Here is a 19,611-nt window from a genome sequence, read left to right on the forward strand (position 1 = left end):
AAACATAATGATGGTGCAAGTACTTCAGCCGAGGCCTGAAAGAAAGCATCAAGCTCCTGCTACTCTTGAGAAGAGGTCGGGCCGCCCTTATATCGATAAAACACATTTCTTGGATGATTGCATCATAGCCTTTGTTTTTGTGTTTTATTGCTGTTTAAATTTTATTTCTGAAGGTAAATTCAAACCTGAACCGAATTAATTAATTAATTAACGAGTGGTGAGGCTCTCCTTTGCACTGCAAGCACAGACCACAGTGCATAGATAATTATTTTGAAATAAACGTCAACAAAAATGATTTTAAAATGAAAATTTTGTTTGCTAAAAATATGTTATATGTAAAAAATGATTAAATTGATCTTTTTTCAATAGCTACATTTCGACTGGGTTGGTATAAGGCTGGAATTTTGGAAGATACTGTAGGCTACATGGTTGCATTGGCCCGGCCAGTAAAAATCCTAGCCGAATCCGCTGAAATTGAATGGAGCTATAGGAGAGATAGACACACATCACTTTGGTTCAAACAGTCTGCTTTTCGTGGTGAATTTTACTTTCGGCCCTAATTCTAGGCTATTTTGTTTCTCAATTGTAGCAATCCACAGAATGGAAACCACGGAGAAGTGAAATTTGCAGTGACGTCAATGAGAGAGCGAGAGAGAGAGAGGGAGAGAGAGAGAGCTGCACCCACATGAGCAGACAACGCGATCTGATCACTTATTTAGTGATCAGATTATTTAGTTATTTATTTAGGCTATTTAATGACCTTGGCATGGCACTGTTGCGGTTGGCTATTATTTTGTTTAGGTTTTGTTTATTTTTGTAGTCAACTAGCCTACATTCTATCTTTCGTGATTGTGCATAGACAGACTGTAGCCTATGTTCAGACTCAGAGCAGACAGTTCCCGACATGTTGCATTGTGCAAGGACACTCAGGTGAGTGCCTTCATTTCACCACTGCTGTGAAATAAATATTTTACTTGATTTCGAAACAGTAGTCTTTAGTTTCTTGTGTTGTTATTTAGCTTTTCAGAGGCTACTGCATGGTTAAAAAGTGCAGAAATAGGCATGGCGGGTATATAATCTAAGGTTTTACTACAAAGAAAATATCAGCCCCCTCCCCATAACTGCACCCTCAGTCATGTCATCCTCCCGCCGGCCCGTAGGTTACTCCCGAGTGGAGGCATAATGTTAGATTGCGTGGACAGCTGTGGAGTGGAGAGAGAGAGAGAGAGACAGAGAGAGAGAAGAGGAAACTAGTTAAAGTATCCTAAAGCAGTAGAATAAAATATTAGTTTTTACAGTTGGTTTAGGCTACATTTCAGCACCCCTGCCGATGGACAGCGACATCAGCCTGCCTGGGAAAGGATGTTCTTGAGTGCGACTCAGACATTGGTGAGAAATAGCCTTTATTTAGATGTCGGCTGCCTTTATTTAGATGTCGGCTGCCACGGACCTTTTTTTTTTTTTTTTTTTTTTACAGTGTGACTACTTTATTAGATAATATGTATTTCTGGTTGAATAAAAACTACATGAAATTGATTGTGACAGACAAAGCACTACTTGAGGTGATTGTTTGCACTCTGCGAGCCGCTGCTGCAGGGACTGGGCACAGCTGTCCCGCTTGCTTTCTCCCCCACTCCACTGCGGGAGATCTCCCAGAGCAAAAGAAATAGGCTAAACCTTGAGAACGCACACTCTAATGCGCGTATTGGGCCCGGAGCAGTGTTTTTCTTTTCTTTTTTGGCACACAGACGTTGGTGAATTCCTCGTTTACGATCCACTCCCAGGAATCCCTTATACGTGGCCGCTGCCATACATAAGGACTTTGCCTATAAACTATCATCCGCTGCCTTCTTCTTCTGTTTAAAATAGTCACGGCAGCAGCAGTAGCAAACGAAATCACATCACCAAGGAGGCGACGCAATACGCCCGGGACGTCCATCTTCCTTAAAGTGGAGTCTCGCGAGAAGAGATTCTACGAGAACTCGTGAGACGGGACTTCAAACTCAACTTTAATGGAAACGCCTGCAAGTCGCAATTGTACTTTTTCGAAATTGTAGAAATATCGCAATTATTTTGCGCAAAAGTGTAATGGAAACACAACTACTGATGATGTCAGATTTATGACATCACTGATGATGTCACAGTGGGATTTATGAGGGATTTTCGACATCACTGATGATGTCACAGTGGGATTTATGACATCACTGATGATGTCACAGTGGGATTTATGACATCACTGATGATGTCACAGTGGGATTTATGACATCACAGTGGGACAGAGAAACAGACAGAGCCCTATAGCTCCCATTTGTATAATGATGATGATGATGATGATGATATCTGAAGGCCTGCTGTTGTGTCAAAAAGTGGCGCCGTGGGAGGTCATGTTTTCGCCCGTTTGTCCGTCTGTTTGTCTGCAGGATATCTCAAAAAGTTGTGAACGGATTTGCACTAAACTTTGCAGAAAGGTTGGTCATGTGACCAGAACTGATTCATTAACTAATTCATGGCCAAAGACATCTTTAACGTGTTATCAGGAATAGCCCTCCCAGCCAAAGACGTGTTTGACGTGTTTTTGTTTTTATTAGTGCAGCGCGTAGTTCAAAGACTTCCCCAGCCTGTGACATGGTATCAGGTCCCTGGCCTCAAAGTCAAGCCGACAACACGTGAACAAACACATACCGCAACTGTTGTTTTGAAATGAGCAGGAGGAAAAACAGAAAACAGAGAAACGCGCTTCCTTGTGCAGAGAGGAGAAACGCCATTGAAACGCCCCTCGGCGCGCTGCACGAGCTGGTCGCCTTGCTGCAGGGCAGCGGACATCGATCAGTTGTTCGCGGTAGTCAAACCCGTGACCAACATGATCGATCCTGGTCCCTGGACCCCGTTCCTGTGTGCCAGCCCAAAAGAGACGAGACGGAATCACAACTTTGTGAGGAGGAGAACAGCAGCCTCGCCACAGAAATGGCTTTCACACAGAGCCAAGCAGCACGGCCACTTTCCTGTCGAGGGCGAGGAAGACTGGACTCTAATGCGACAGGACCCGGATGATCTTGCGGTAAGGAGTGTGTGTGTGTGTGTGTGTGTGTGTGTGTGTGTGTGTGTGTGTGTGTGAGAGAGACTACACTGATCTCTGCATTCTATGATCATATAGTTTACTGAGACACTAGTACACTACACTGTCTCTGTACTAAATGTGATTATATATAGTTTACTGAGGATATGTTGCTTTTATTTCAGATGAGGAGCCGATTGTGAGCCCACATCTCAGAATGAGGTCAGGACGGTCAGGACGGTCATTTAGGTCTGCTAAATGACGAAATGTAATGTAATGTAAAGAGACACACATGGGCCCCGCGCACACACACACACATTCACACTCACTCACACTGAGTAAACTGTATTGTTGAATGTAAAAAAAGCACTTCATGTATATATATATATATATATATATATATATATATATATATATATATATATATATATATATATATATATATATATATATATATATTGTCATTTGTGTCATAACGAATAATATTTACATGTCTGATGTCAATACAGTTCAAAATAAAAGAATTGAGAGCGAGTTCTGCCTGAGATTGTGTGCTTTACAAAAATGCCATTTTCTGCAATTTCTCTTCTCAGAGAGACCTTTTTGGTGAAAACAGGGTGTATATAAATGGCTATAAGTAGAGTACAGAACATGCTAAAAGCTCACTTTTTTTTCCCTGGTGAACCCAGAGACGTACATCTTCATTTTGAGGTATTGCAAATCACTTTGGTGCTAATAGATAATTTACTGTGGGTCTTGAAAGATGACCAACAATTATGAAAATCTTTGGCCTGTGCTAAATATGGGCAGTCCTAAACTGGCCATGAATGAGTTAATACAGGATTCATCATGAGTTAAGCATCAATTCATGCACATGTGTGCACCATTATTAAAGTGTTAGCGAAATTAGTTTATCCACCTTGTTTGAGCACAGCACTGCTCTACAGAAGATAAAGTGCTGCCTGACGTTTATAATTGACGAATTATAGGTTCATTTAACACAAGCCAAGTTAAACTTCCTTTTTTCTTTTTCTTTTTTTTTACATTTCCCCCTCCAGATATTGCCTAACATCCAATTAACTTTGATATTTCAAATTTTAATATTTATTGCATGCACATTGCAAGGACAAGACACCGGACCCTTCTCTCCCCAAAGTCATGTGAAGCAAATACGGGAAAACCACCAAACTTTGCAAAGTGTATGACCCATAATTGTCATACAGTAATAGGCTATAGCCTATTAGCCTACTGTATGACTATTATGTAATAAACTTTCTGTAATAAAAGCAAAAATCTTATCAGATGGGGGACCCTGGCATGGGACAAAATCATATCAAATGCGGGTCCGTGGTCTAATTTGTGTCAGTTCAGAATCAGAGGTCCTTCATGTGAAAAGGTTCGAGAACCACTGTGTAATTTAATAATGTAATGTAATCTGATGTAGTGTAATCTGTAATCTGATGCAATGTAATGTAATGTAGCCTATGTGTCCCAGGCAGTCCCAGCTACTGCTCTCTCTGATAGGACGACAAACTACTTCAATATTCTGCCTAGCAACCTGCCCTGAATTATTTTATTGGATGTCAGTAGGGAAGTAGGACCGTGGACAGGAAGACGCAACAGCACGACCTGACTGGACTCTGCTAAACTGTTGTGTTTTGACTTGTAAACCAACATCACAGCGCTATGTAGCCATGGACCCGCGGACACCCCGGGCCTGGTTCTGTCTGTGTCTGATGCAGCTGTGGCTCGGTTCCGACTCGGCGGGAGGAGGTGGGTTGACAGTGTTTAGTCAAACATTTATAAAAAGTGGAAAACATGGCGCAGTAGTTTGCTCCCACTCTGACAGCGCCAGACACGTCTATTTCCTCATTGATTGAAACCGCAAATACAAATCTGCGTTGGATATTATTACTGTTCCCGAATGACTGTCTAAAGTGACCACTTTTATCCAAACCAGTAATTTCTTTGAAGAGCGGTTTCGTAGGCTATCTACAGCTCTCTATCTACAGTCTTTTGTGGAAGCAATGTGTAATCTATCTCAGTCCAAAATCCGTATGTACAGGGGCGTATGATTATAGGTGGGCCTGGATCAAATTGGGTGGGCCTGGATAGGTAGGGGTGCAGATGCCCGGCCGAAGGCAGTAACACCAGTAACACCAGGTTCAAACGATGGGAGTTGCAGTGTGTATAAAAAGCTTGTGGGAATGTTTGCTTCAGGAAAACGTGCACCCCTCCTCTGTTTCCCGACATCGCCTACGCACCATCAAAACAAAATCCCACGCAACGAGATGGGTCTAGCTCCAGCGGCTCCAGTACTTCCAGTATCTTCTTTGATATCCCGTCTGCAGACATATCGCCAGTGTCAACAAATCCAACAGCCCTCTCCTTAATCAGCCCACCATGGATGAAACGGAGACACACAGCCACCAGCTCAGTTTAGCACACATCATGACAATATCCAAAACGACTTTCACGTGTTGACGGTTTCTCTCCACAAATGAAATGTTACCAGCGTCTTCATGCATTTGGTTAAGCACAGTCCCGCGGCTATTTTCAGCTCGGCTTTCCCTGTAACCAGCCACCTTGTCCCATGCAACAGCGTGCGTCTTGCTGTTTTCGTGTTGAGAACAAGCATGTCTGGTGCGCTTCCAGTCTCTAAATCCATCTCTGGCAAATGCATGTTCAGTACGGATCCCGGGAAAATGTCTACAGCATTTGCAAAAGATAGCATCCCTTGACCTGCTATACTCAATCCAACTAAAGTCATTATACCAATTTGCAGAGAAGGAGCGTGATTTTCCCGATTTGACCATTCCAGGAAAACGTGTCAAACTTGGCTGAGTCTCCGGTTCATCGATAGCAGACAGGTCCGGTGGTGGTGCCCTCGGCGGCTCTGCTGGTGGCCGTGGCCTCGGCGGCTCTGCTGGCCTATGTTTGGGTGCTGGTGGTGGGGCCGGGCTGCTGCTTGCTGTAGGCCTGTCGCCGCCGCCGCCGGCTCCCCCGGCTGCGGAGGTAGATTGCACGGTGTTGTCATCTTCCTCATCCCCCTCGCTCTCCCCCGATGTAACATTAGCAGCGGCCTGCTCTTCCAATCTTGGTTTTTTTGTTGAAAAAACTTGCAATGGACATTTGTTTTGCCATAATGTCATGCTATAGCCTAACTTTCTGTCGTTTTTAAGCTACAAAACATTAGCTAACAAGGCAGCTAGGAGCTAGCAGCAAGTTCGCCTCTAGAAAACGTTTTTTTTCCGCATTTGCGGCCGCGCTGCATTGTGGTAGATTAAATGATTTCTGATGCAAACATCACACAGGAAATTAAATGTAATGTTGAATCATACAAATAAACAGTAGATAAAGACTGCAAACCACACATTGTCATTTTAGGTGATTTATTAACAACAACAACAACAACAACAACAGCAAAAATAATAATAATAATAGCAAGTTGTTTGGGTGGGCCAGGGCAAGAATGGGTAGGCCTGTGCCTACCCAGGCCCACCCGTAGATACGCCCCTGTGTCGGACTAACCATCTGAGGAACGGAGGCACCGTGTAATATTCAACCAGACGTACAGTATATAGACCCCTTATACAGCTTGTCAACATGGAGCTGCGCGCGCATCGTGTAGGCAAAAAGCCCGGAGCCGCTCATTGACACAGACAGAGCTGTGTGAAAGACGCCGCTGTCAGGACTGCTCTGTGCTCATCTGCGACACACAGTTAGATTTTAGTTTTAAAATGCAGTTCTCGGCTTACTACCACAGCTTATCGCCTAGTGATAAGCAATGTTATGCATCGAAATTAACGTTGGTTAATGGGATACGTCTTACAGACCCATACCATACGCACTGGCGCTGTCAATTCGCCAAGCCTAGAGTGGCCAGCAATACATATATCGTGCATTCCTTTATAACTGGGGATAGCGTAGATAATTATTCTGTAACTTGCAAAGATATATTGTTATGTTGATAATGCACACAACTCAATAATGACATTATGTAACGTTACTTGGTCGTTCTAACCGAGTGATGTGGCTGAGCAGCCTACAGTTTCAGGCAGCTTACCTGATTATGAAGAGCACTACATTTCGGGCATTTTTAATGATGTCCTCGTTCCAATCAGTTCAACTCAATAATGACATTTGATTTAACGTTACTTGGTTGTTAACTAACCGAGCGATGTGGCTGTCACTAGCAGCCTACTACAGCATACCTGATATGAAATGAGCGAGCACTGCAAAGTCGGGCATTTTTAACGATTTCCTCTTTGGGCTTGCAACCAAAGACACCTACTGTTAGCATTAAAAGCAGTATGAGTTGACGGGATTCGGTAAAACTTTAGTCCTTGCTTTGTTGATAGTGTAACAGACTGTTCAGTGTTGTGTTGTGTTGTGTTGTGTTCTATTGCGTGTGTGCGAGGCTGTGTATGTTCCCTCCGGTTGCCGTAGAACAGGATATGTGGGGCGAATAAAGGTGAAGCTGGTTATAACGTTACAGCCTGGCTCTATCGTTTATTATTTTATTAACCAAGTGTGAATAGGCGGACCCGAATACTCTGCTACAATAGCTTTCCGATTCTGGCATCCCACTGTACAACACGAAGACATGTCTTGCTCGAATAGTTTTCGGACCACTGGAAAACTACTTGACAGGGCTGCGCGGAGTCTGTCTTTCTGCCTCCGTCTTGCGCATCTGACGCTGTTTGTTGTCATTGTGACGTAGGCGTATAATTGGTCTATAGGGCGGGTTTTCATCACGCAATGCGGGTGGGATGAAAATACGAAACAAACAGCGTCCCGTATTGGTTCAAAACGGGACGCATCTTTTAACAGTCAGATACGGGACAATTCCGTATTTTAAGGGACGGGTGGCAACCCTAGATGTAGGCTAGGCTACGTAGATGGGTAGCGACGCAGTATATATAAACACTAGTAGCAGTCCCAAGCCGACGGCTTTGTTGTCTTGCTGCAGCACGCGTGCGAAGCAAAGAAGTTTGTTTTCAACTGCCATAAAACACAAAAGACGTTTTGTAAGAATGGAGAAAGAAAATTTTGTGAAGTCACTCAAAACGACGCCGTTTGAGAGACAGACTTTACAGGAGAAGCATCGAGTGAAAGAGCTTGGACCAGATCACCCTGAGCTCGCCAGGCTACAGACAGAGGAAGAAAATACACTTGTGTCTTTTTCAGACGTTTCTAGTAGCTAGTAACGTCCGTTACTACTTGCTTGATTTAGGGCTGGAGTGGACGATAATTCAATAGCCTATTATTGTTGTCTTTCAGTGGAATCATCGTGATGATATGAAGTTATTTTAATAGTGACATTTTTGCTGCCTAAATTGATGATGACAAGCAAATGTTACTTAAAAACTGATCAAATGAGGTATGGCAAGAATATTATTTGAAAATATAAGGTTTGTTTGACATCACCATTCAGTTCAATGAGATGAACACTGATTTTGCATACGTGAAACATATGATATTGATATTGAGAAGAATCCTTATGATTATCATATTGACTTCATAGCCCTCCATGGAGAAAAATGCACCAGCCGCTACTGAATGCAGCCTAGTGTAGTGGTAACGCACGTTATAAATGTCTCGTCTGGTTTCCACTGGCAGTCAGAGGACTGACATGAACGTTTTTTGAATAATCCAAACTTGAGTTAATTATTGAAAATCAGGTTTATAATTGTCATTGCCTTGGGTTTTTGTTTTCTTAACTAGCTGGCATGAATTATTTTATTGGTGTGAGTTCAGTTGCTGCTGGTATATATTATGACCCTGCTTTACATTGAACTTGGTGTTGGCCATAAAACAAATCCCCTTCTATCAGGAAGTCGCACTAGTGGTGCGTTCAAGTGATCCTTTTCCGTTTGTAAACTTGTGGCCCAGAGATCAAACAGTTCAACAACAGATTTTACTTCAATCACAAATGGACGAGCTAATCCGTTTATCTTGGTTGTTCTAAATAAAATTATTACAAAGCATAAAAGACGACACATGGGTGATCTCACTCACTCCCTCTTTTCTTGGTGAAGGTCTGTCCAATTATAAGACAGAGTACAAAATAAACATATAATATGGAATTAAAAACATACAATAACAACATAACTAACATCACACTCATACCCATCCATTTTAACAATATGCTTTAATAATAAGCACAGTTGGTCATTGTATCCATGTTATTTCTATCCATTTGTATAATTTCAGTAGCTGTGTTCAATCAAAATAGAGACATTTTCATGTCTCTAATTTGTTGTTTAAATGGCTAATAGGCTACATGGAATTCCAAGCAGCAGCAAAAAGGTCTTAGAAGTCTGTAATTCAGCTTTTCTAAAAACATATTGGTATGTGAGTCGATGCACACATACAAGTGCTCGGTTTTACGAGCAGCACCTGAATGCGTCGTAATTACTTGTCGCGGGGCGCAATATTTCTTTTCCCATGATGGCGAAGGCTAGGTGAAGGCATGACCCGCCCCTCTCTGCCTCTGATTGGCTGACTGCACTCGGCTGCTCTCGCCTGCTTCCCAGGTGAGCCAGAAGGACTCTCAAACAAGCCTAATATATACTTTCATTCAATGTCACGATGCTGCGGGGAGGGGGGGTGGGGGGCGGGGGGAAGTAGGCTACTTCCAAGCATTATTTCTCTAACTAGATAGGCTATTAGTGGTGTGTTTGCTGGACAGCTAACATTCATACTTTATTCAAATGACTATGCAGTCAGTTAGTTTCTGCTGAGGATATAAGGTATGGTCATCTAAGCATTTGTTCATAACGTGAGCAGCAGGTGGGTGCAAAACAATCATTAAATCAACAAGCATGAGATGGCTTATGTGTGAGATCTTACTTTATTATATTAAAGGTTGAATGAAAAAAGGAGCGTCCGCACACTCAAATCTGTGCAAATATCTTGTTTATTGCAAGCTTTCGGTCATAGACCTTCTTCAGGCATAAGACAGGTGAATACAGCCTATAAAGGTTCAGACAATCATCACTTGATTAGCCAATGTACAACACCTGTGTCAAAAAAAACACTTCCTGGTGGCTAAACATCAAGGGAATTGGAGTCCTATAGATTTTCAGGACTACAACCCAAAGACACGTGTCCACTGAGACAAGAAGCACTATAAAGTACATCAAATATAATTTACAATATATACAACAGAACAGGGGCGTATCTACGGGTGGGCCTGAGTAGGCACAGGCCCACCCACTTCTTGCCCTGGCCCACCCAAAAAATAAAAAAAAATAAAAAATTAATTGGTTGTTTTCTAGAGGCAAACTTGCTGCTGCCTTGCTAGCCAATGGTTTTGTAGCTTAAAAACGCAGGGCACATCATCTCCAGAGTCTAATGCATGACAACTTCATGACATCTAGGAATTTTGCATGCCACTGCTTTGCACGCAAAATTTCATCATGCAATTGCCCCACCAATTTTATCCAGGCCCACCCAATTTTATCCAGGCCCACCCATAATTGAATTTCTGCCTACGCCCCTGCAACAGAACACAAAACAATAGAGAATGTTACAATAATGAAACATCAGGCAGTAGCCATCATATAACATAGAACATATACAATCTATTGTAATTTATTCAGAGCACAACACTCATGTCAAAATCCTCATTTAGACCCAGAGGTTGTAAAGTTTCTAGGGTGTGGATCCAAAAAAGCTCTCTCTGGCATAACCTCCTGTCAACATCACCCCCTCTCTGAAGAGTAATGTGCTCTATGCCCTGGAACCTGAGGGAGGAGATGGGGTGTGAGTGGTTATTGAAATGACAGGCTATTGGATAGTTGACATCTTGGCGTCTTATGGAACTTTTGTGTTCACTGATCAGTTGTTTAAGGGGACGGTTGGTTTTACCAATATAAAGTTTATCACATGGACATTTCAACAAGTATACAACGTTTTTTTAATTGCATGTGATAACTACCCTTACTGGAATTCTTTTACCTGTTCTGGGGTGTCTAAAATCACTGGTTTTCACAGTGTTTCACTGATCGGATCACTTTTCTTCTAGCTACAAGTGCCCATCTAAGAGCTCTAAAAAATGCCTTACCTAAAAGTCAATTCTATAGACTGAGATGCCTCTGCCATTCTGATGCAAACTTCATAGAGAAGGCTCTGGAAATGAAACAACTCTTCCTAGAAAGGGGTTATTCTACTCTATGTATCGATGGGGCATATCATACGGCTCTTTCTGTCTAGATGTGACCTATTGAAGAAAATTGTCAAAAAAGAAAGACATTACTCTGTGTCTTGTATTACCACTTATACTCCTCATGCTCACATTATTAAGAACACCATTGTGAAATATTGGCACATTTTGACTACTGATCCAGTCCTCACCCAACATTTTAAAGATCCACCTCTTTTTGTGTATAAAAGAGGACCTAACCTGAGGAATAAATTGGTTAGAGCGAACATATTGCCTAATCCTAAACAGACTCTCCTGGCTCCTCTTAAGCAGGGAAACTACCCCTGTGGTAACTGTGCCCAGTGCCACAACACTGTGAAAACCAGGGATTTTAGACACCCCAGAACAGGTAAACAAATTCCAGTAAGGGGAGTTATCACATGCAATTGTGTTACAATGAGCTGAATTAGTTCACTGTAAATTACCCTTTATATCACCCTTGATCCATTCTCTGTCTATAGGCTACATACAGTACGTGCACTGCCAAGAGCAGCGGCAGCGTTATAAACAGATGACTATTAAAAACATAAACACACTGGTGTCTTTCATGCAGGCTAGCAAGCATAACTGCTGTATGTCTGAGTCTGACCCACTGAGTCTGACGGTCTGACCACAGACTGTAGAAAGAGATGTAATGCAGGATAGCCAAGCGAATGTGTTTGGATGGAAGTTTGACACTAGGCCAATCAGAGGCAGAGAGGGGCGGGTTATGCCTTCGCATAGCCTTCGCAATCATCCAAAAAAAAATATCGCTCACGGGGACAATGCTGACTGTAAACAGCGGTAAATTAACTCATTGAGTGCCAGCCACTTTTGGAAGACGGATGCTCCCAGTGCCAGCCCTTTCAGAGCGTTTTCAGTGATTTCTTGAGGCCCACAGAATATTGTGTGATATTACTATGTAAACACCGAACACGCCCAAAGAACGATGATACTCTATTGTATCATCAGCAAAAAAAAGTTTATTGATATCATTTTCCGTTCTTTAGTTATCAGCCGGAGAAGATAGGTTGTTTTCACCAAAAACAGACGTTTCAAATTAGAAGCTGAGATAATCAGCCTTTTGTGAAATGAAGCATTTCAAGCACATCACTGACTCTGAAGCTAATATTTTCTGATGTAGTGACACCTCAAAAATAATTTCCTTCAATAAAACAGCGAAAACAAAGGAATTTTGTTTGTCAAAATAATATTTTTTAGCTGCAACCAGCAGCGCTGGCCCCTGCGTGTGCAGACCCTACACTTTCTTGCTGGTCTTGATTTACTGCTGGTAGGCATCAGATATTCTAGCTTGCCAATCTGTCCATCGAGCCTGCTGACTGGGTCTGTCTGGGTCGGTGTTGTATGCTGCCCTGCGTGCCCCCCCCCCCCCTCTCAACTGCAAACCCCTCCTCCATGGGTGTGTCTCTGGTGGCTCTGGTGGCTCTCTGCTGCGTTTGCTCTGCACTGAAAACCCAGCTTTTTCACAGCGTTCCGCGTGTATTTGTCACCGGCTCCCAGCGCTTCCAACTGAGAATAATAACAACTCCACAACTAATCATGTGAGGGGCTATCACAGCGGACACGGAGGGGCTCAATTGTGGGAGCAGATTGGCTGCTGCAGGCACAGCTAACGTTATGCTTCATGCATATCGATGCATACCGATGCGGTTTCCGTTTCATCACGGGGCTTCTTCTGCTGTTTTTCCTCACCTTTCTCTAATCTGGAGAGCACTGTCGCCACCTAATGGGTCCGTAAAATAGGTTATACACATTCAACATGCCCCAAATTTTTACAGGAGATGTATCAGGCTTTGATCCACGTCCCACCGTCAAAAAACGCAAATGACGACAATCGTCGTCATTGGCACTCAATGAGTTAAGAGTTTCCTGCCTCCTCACAGTAAGTGAAAGTAAAAATGGACAGCTATGGCGTCTTTGAAATTTGTATTTCGTTTGATAATTAGGGGTTCATCCCAGAAGGGGCGGGGCTGGAACCCTATTCTTTTTGGTAAAATGGTAAATGGACTGTATTTATAGAGCACAATATATAGTCTATCGACTACCCAAAGTGCTTTTACATGAATACCTCACATTCACCCATTCACACACCGACGGCGTCTGCAGCCATGCAGGGCGCTAACTGCTCGTCGCGAGCAGTTGGTTCAGTGTCTTGCTCAAGGACACTTCGGCACACTGCCGGGAGGAGCCAGCCTCGAACCAGGAACCTTCCGATTCCCAGGCGACAGCTCTACCTCCTCCGCTAAAGCTGGAGAACAATAGTCTGGATGGAGGGGGGAAGAAGGGGGAAAGGAGAAAAAGAGAGAAAATTGGGTTCAAATGAAGTGAATTGAGAGTTACTATTGACTCTGCTGCCCATCAGAAGTAATAGGTCGCACTTTTGAGCCTCTTAATTTGAGAAATGTGTCTAAATATGACATTTCACTAAGTATGACATGGGGGACTATGGATGTGAAGGTGACAAGTTTGAATCCCGGCTGGAACACATCTCTAAACCCAAACGCTTACCAAGTGTTGGGCATCTTTCAAATACCTGTTTGTCAGCAGGATTACATCAAAACTACTGGGCCGATTTTCATTAAACTTGGTCTGCGTTCGGATATATAATATATATATATATATATATGTGTAAGGGTTAATGCACGACGAGGTGTCCATTATCAGAAATTATTGGACGACGTCGAGGCGTTGTTGACTGTCTTTCAACCTTTTTACACCAAGTAGGCTACCACCACCACAGAAATTACCATCATATGACAGTGGTGCCAGACTGCCAGTACCACAGGTTGAGAACCACTACACATTTCAGCTCCTAGTAGTATGTATGCAGTAGCTTGTTTTACAGTTTGGTTACATACAATCATATTAAGTAGCCTAAGTTTTTTTTTCTGACCAATTATTGATGGCTAAACATAAATTAAGCCTTGTGTTAAAACAACGGGAACATCTGAATACAACATATCATTATGCTAAATCTCATTCAGTGTGCTAAAACTGCATGACAATATGTTCTAACTGTAAAGTATGCAAAGGATGCTTCTCTTTAGCTTAGCTTCGAGCTTGTTTATTTCAGGACTTGCAGCAGTAACCACATACAGGATACAGTATATACAGGGAAACGTCACGTCCTGTGGTAGAGGCAGATTACCGTAATAACAACGTACAGCGCACGCACACTAGACTAGCGTCAGTGTATTAATACTACCGTATATGACATCTCCCTCCTTTTCTGAGTGTTATTCAATAACCTGCAAGGAACTCAACGGCACATAGGCTAACTCAAAATTATAACATTGACATTTTACTTTTAGCATTCGTCCAAAACCAAAGTGCAGCTATATAACTTTCACAGTTTAACACCATTATTTATGAACATCAATTCGCTTCAATGTCAGCAACATTATGGGCAATGCAACGTTTATGTCAACAACACACATTCCTATTCTCACACTTTTTTTTTTCTTTTTTTTTGTGTGTGTGTGAAGTGTGTGTGTACCCATTTTTTTTTCTTTACCCTCCCACTCCCAAAGGCCATGGGTGTGACACCGCAGTGTCTACAGGTCCAGCCTGTTGACTGGCACGGACACCCGCCCAGATCTGGTCACAGTCTGAATGGGCGGAGGGGTTGTGGGCATAGCTGCGCTCTGACTGACAGGAACAGTCTCTAACGGGGCTGGGGGAACTGTGTCAGAGTGGGTGTCTGTCCCTGTGTTCTCATCCGGCGCTGCTGGGATGGGTTGGAGGTGGCGGCGATTCCGTCTCAGCTCTGCTCCGTGCGGTGTCCTGATGACGAAGGATCTCGGGGTGGTGCTCTCTCTTGAGATCACCACTGGCAGGGACCACGACTTTTCATGGTCCAGCTTGGAGAACACGACATCTCCTGGTCGCAGGGCAGGCAGGGGCCTGGCTCCATGGCGGCTGTTGAAGTAGTGAGCCTGTTTTGTCTTCTCCCTCCTGTCCTTTTCTTTCACCGCCGTTCTGCTGGGCCACTTTGGCAGGAGATTCTTCTCCAGGGTTGGGAGTGTGGTGCGGATTTTTCTCCCCATCAACAGCTCGGCTGGGCTGAAGCCTGTTGTGGAGCAGGGTGTGGATCTGTAGCTCATCAGAGCCATCACTGGATCCTCCTGCTTAAGAATTTTCTTCGCCGTCTGTACGGCTCTTTCAGCGTGGCCATTCCCTTGTGGGTGGTGAGGGCTAGATGTGCAGTGTTTGAAGTCAAGCTGCTTGGCGAGCTCTCCGAATTCCGCGCTTGAAAACTGAGGCCCGTTATCGCTCACCACTTCGTCTGGGATGCCGAACCTGGCAAAGACAGCTTTAAGCTTCTGGATCACGTGTGCACTCGTTGTGGAGGAAAGGTGCAGTATTTCTAAATACCTTGAGTAATAGTCAGATATTACCAGGTAGTTGTGATGATTTAGCTCACAGAGGTCCATGGCGACTCTCTTCCAGGGCCGCTCTGGGAGAGGTGTGGAAATGAGAGGTTCCCTCTGTTGTGTTCTTCTCAGTTCACAGCACACTTGGCATGACATCACGAGCCTGTTTATCTCTGCAGTGAGTCCGGGCCACCACACGGATGAATACGCTCTCTCCCTGCATTTAACAAGGCTCTGATGCCCTTCGTGAATCCTCTGAAGAATCTCGACTCTCATAGCCCTCGGCACCACAATCCTGCCTCCTCTTAGGACGAGGCCGTTGTACTCTGACAGCTCAGATCTGACTTGAAAATACTCCCTCGCATCTCTAGGCACAGTCTGTGAGTGTTCAGGCCATCCTTTCTGAATGAGCTGCAAGACAGATAGCAGTTCGGTGTCGGCCGCTGTCGCCGCTCTGATTTCCTCCATCTTGCTTGTAGATGCAGGGATTCCCCCCACGACGCTGGCCACGTAGCAGGCCACGTCGCTCTCTGTGTCGCTCACTTTGTACGCGCTGTGTGCCAGGGGGCTGCGTGACAGCGTGTCTGCAACCAGCAGAGTTTTCCCAGGAGCATACTCTGCTACTGCATTGAATCTCATGAGCCTCATGAGAAGGCGCTGACAGCGTATGGGAACATTGTCCAGGCTGCGGTTGTTAATGAGCGGCACAAGTGGCTTGTGGTCAGTTATCAGCTTAAACTGCTCCAGTCCGACGAGATATCTATCAAATTTCTCGCGCGGCCAAACACCAGCCAGCCCCTCTTTCTCTATTTGGGCATAGCGAGTTTCTGCTTCAGTCAGGCGTCTGGAGCAGTACGCCACCGGCTTCCACGTCTCACCGTGAAGTTGAAGCAGCACGCCTCCCAATCCATAACTGCTTGCGTCGGCCGACATCGGTGGGCTTGGTCACGTCGTAATAAGCGAGGACTGGTGCAGCACGGTTCAGCTTGAGACCAGCGGTCTCTATGCGTTGCATCACCTTCTCCAGGCGGCTGTCATGCTCCTCCTCCGTGGCACCATACACCAGTATGTCGTCCATAAACACCTCAACACCCTCCAACTCCTGCAGAGTCTCCATCATCTTCCTCTGAAAGATTTCGGGTGCGCTTGTTATGCCGAATGGCAGCCGCTTAAAGTTGAACCTGCCGAATGGGGTGATGAAGGTGGTGAGTTTACAGCTATCTGGGTGTAATGGTATTTGGAAGAACCCACTGGCTGCATCCAGTGAGGAAAAGACAGTGGCCCCACTGAGCTTTGCCATGATCTCGTCAGCCGTTGGCAGAATGAACCGTTCCCTCTTGACAGCCTCATTCAGCCTTTTGAAGTCCACACAGATGCGGGCTTTCCCGGTGGCTTTCTTTAAAACCGGCACCATCGGTGCGCACCACTCGGTGGGCTGCGTCACCTTCTCAATGACACCGTTTCTTTCCATTCTCTGGAGCTCTTCCTTTACCTTTAGCAGCATGGGGAGGGGTACACGTCGCGCTGCATAGACAGCATATGGCTGAGCATTATCTTTGAGCTGTATTCTCACAGGCTCTGTCTTTAATGTCCCGTGCTCGCCATATGCCTGTGCGTGTGCTCCTTTCCACACTGTTTCCTCCACTCTCTTCACTAAATTCATCTTCACGGACATCGGCCTGCTCAGTAAGTTGTTTACAGAGCGCCCGCGGATGACATATGCTGTGAGTGGGTGGGACTTGCCTTTGTAGGTGACAGTGCTCTGGATCCATCCTAGGCACTGTAGCTCGCCACCTGGGCTGTCCAGAGGGATGTGTGCAGGCTCCAGTGGTCTGTTAGGAGTGAGTGAGTGGTATGTCTGCTCGCAGATGATGCTTACATCGGCCCCGGTGTCGATCTTGAACTCGACGGGTGTGGAGCCCACCAGCATCTCGACAGCCCATTGCTCCGCTGTCCCATCTGCTTTATTCACTGCCCCAAGGAAGTAGGACTGCTGCTGCTCGTCCTCCTCCTCCATTGGCTCTGTGACGACCTCCCTCACTGTTTTCCTGCTCCTGCACACTATACTCCAGTGTCCAATTTTATTACATGTGTTACATGTGGATCTTCTAGCTGGGCAATTTTCATCTTTGTTATGCCTCACTTTTCCACACTGTCCACATTGTCCCTGTTTATTTTCCCCTTTCGGCGTAAAGCCAGGGCTGGTGTACTTGCTGCGCTGTTGAGTGACTTCATGCACTGCCCCCGTTGCTTCACCTTGCATGCTGATCTGCGTAGTAACCTCTTCAGACTGCCTGACCGTCTCTATGGTCAGCGCCAGCGTCAGGTCCTTCATCAGTTGCAATTTTCGGGAGAGCTCCTTGTCGAGTATGCCAACAACGACCCGGTCACGGATGTTCTCATCTCTGCTCCTGCCGAATTCACAATGCTCTGACAACTCGTACAAAGCCCTTATGAAAGTCTCTGCTTTCTCTCCCGGTCGCTGCACGCGCAGATGGAAACACGCACGCTCGTGAATCACATTTCTTCGTGGCACAAAGTACTCGTCAAACTTTGCAAGCACCAGGTCAAAATCTTCTTTTTCGTCCACATCGTCTGTAGCCACAGCGAACTCAAACGACTTGAAAATGTTTTCCGCTTCACTTCCCATAGCGTAAATAAGGCAGCTTACTTGAACGGCGCCATCGTCTTTGTTCAACTTTGTGGCGGTCCTGTACCGCACAAAACGCTGCCGCCATTCCGGCCACTCGCTCGGCTTGTCGAATGCAAAGTTCATCGGCGGGTTGAATTTTGCCATGACTTCTGACACCATGTAAAGTATGCAAAGGATGCTTCTCTTTAGCTTAGCTTCGAGCTTGTTTATTTCAGGACTTGCAGCAGTAACCACATACAGGGAAACGTCACGTCCTGTGGTAGAGGCAGATTACCGTAATAACAACGTACAGCGCACGCACACTAGACTAGCGTCAGTGTATTAATACTACCGTATATGACACTAACGTTATTAAATAACTGTCTATACGTTAGGTACCTAAAGTAGAATGACTCGAGGGTAAAATTGGAGCTCACGTCATGCATGTTCTTTGAAATAAACCAACGTTATTGCAATGAGTGTCTAACCTAGGTTAGCTAACACTAGCTACATAAAGTAGAATGGGGTAAAATTGGAGCTTACGTCATGCATGTTATTTGTCTGGTCTGTACACTACAATGGCAGTATGACATAATTCATGTTGTACTTACTGTTCCTTCATGTGGAAAACTTTGGAGTTAGAGGATGAGTTGATGCACATTGCACAATGCACAGTGATGCTGCTGTGTTTGTTTACATAGCATGTCAGAAGCTGGGATTGATGAGACGTGAATGGACGATAGCGATGGAGGGGGGGCAGTGGGAGTAGAGGTGATTGGACAGCAAAGCTATACATGATGAGCTGTGATTGGACGGGTGATCTTCACTTTCAGTTCTGGCAGAATGGAACGACTTCTGACAGGATTTCAATGAAGCAATGATTGTCGTCTTAGGCTACGTTCACACAGCCATCCTTAGTTTTTGAATCTAATCTTTTCCCCCCTAAGTGACTCAGGTCAGTCTTTTTCATGACTGTGTGAACAGTACAAGTCACATTGAAAGTGACTTTTTTAAAGACGACCTGGGCTACTTTCAAATGTGGAAAAACATCAGATTCGAATCTGATGTTTTGGAATGTGACTCCAGTGTGAACAGACATCTGGCCCATATCTGACTTAATGCTTCAATGTGACTTTTACGCCATTCCAGAGCGACATTCATCACTATTCTGCGCTGGCGGGAGGAGGGAGGACCAAGCGGGCAGATTGTGATTACAAACATGGAGGACAGCTGTGAGGGAGCTAATCAGTGGAGGGACAGTGAGGTTTTAGACCTTATATGTATTAGCAAGAAGTAGGAGCTATTGCTCCACAAAATGCCATCATTAAAATTTTGGCTCTCT

Source organism: Poromitra crassiceps (assembly GCF_964638095.1).
Source record: "Poromitra crassiceps genome assembly, chromosome: 11".
NCBI lineage: Eukaryota > Metazoa > Chordata > Actinopteri > Beryciformes > Melamphaidae > Poromitra > Poromitra crassiceps.